The sequence below is a fragment of the Alligator sinensis genome, unplaced genomic scaffold (genome assembly GCF_000455745.1).
Source record: "Alligator sinensis unplaced genomic scaffold, ASM45574v1 scaffold174_1, whole genome shotgun sequence".
Classification (NCBI taxonomy): Eukaryota; Metazoa; Chordata; order Crocodylia; family Alligatoridae; genus Alligator; species Alligator sinensis.
The window spans coordinates 1025796-1026180 of NW_005842516.1; positions in this window are offsets into that span (position 1 = coordinate 1025796).

Here is a 385-nt window from a genome sequence, read left to right on the forward strand (position 1 = left end):
CCAAACCCCTAAGAATAAAACCCGAACCTGACTAGAAAATGAAATCAAATACACTGCCTGGCTTTCAATATATATATATAATTTCACAAAAGCACATTGGGAAAAGTATTTTAATTTCACCTTGAATATTTTTCACAGGTTTTTTTTAAATTTGTACCATAACCTATTATTCTTCTAGTTCTTGTCCTTAATCACTGAAGCTTAATTAGACTTACATGGCAGCACACTTTTCAAACCACTTTTGGGATCTAATTATCTGTAAAAAAAAAAATGTTTTTTTCCTCCTCTTCACAGCTACAGAAGTTAATAATAATCAATTTTATTTTAGAAACACAATTCCTTCAACCAATTCCTTCAAATGAATTGTACAGAAATATGATTTTTT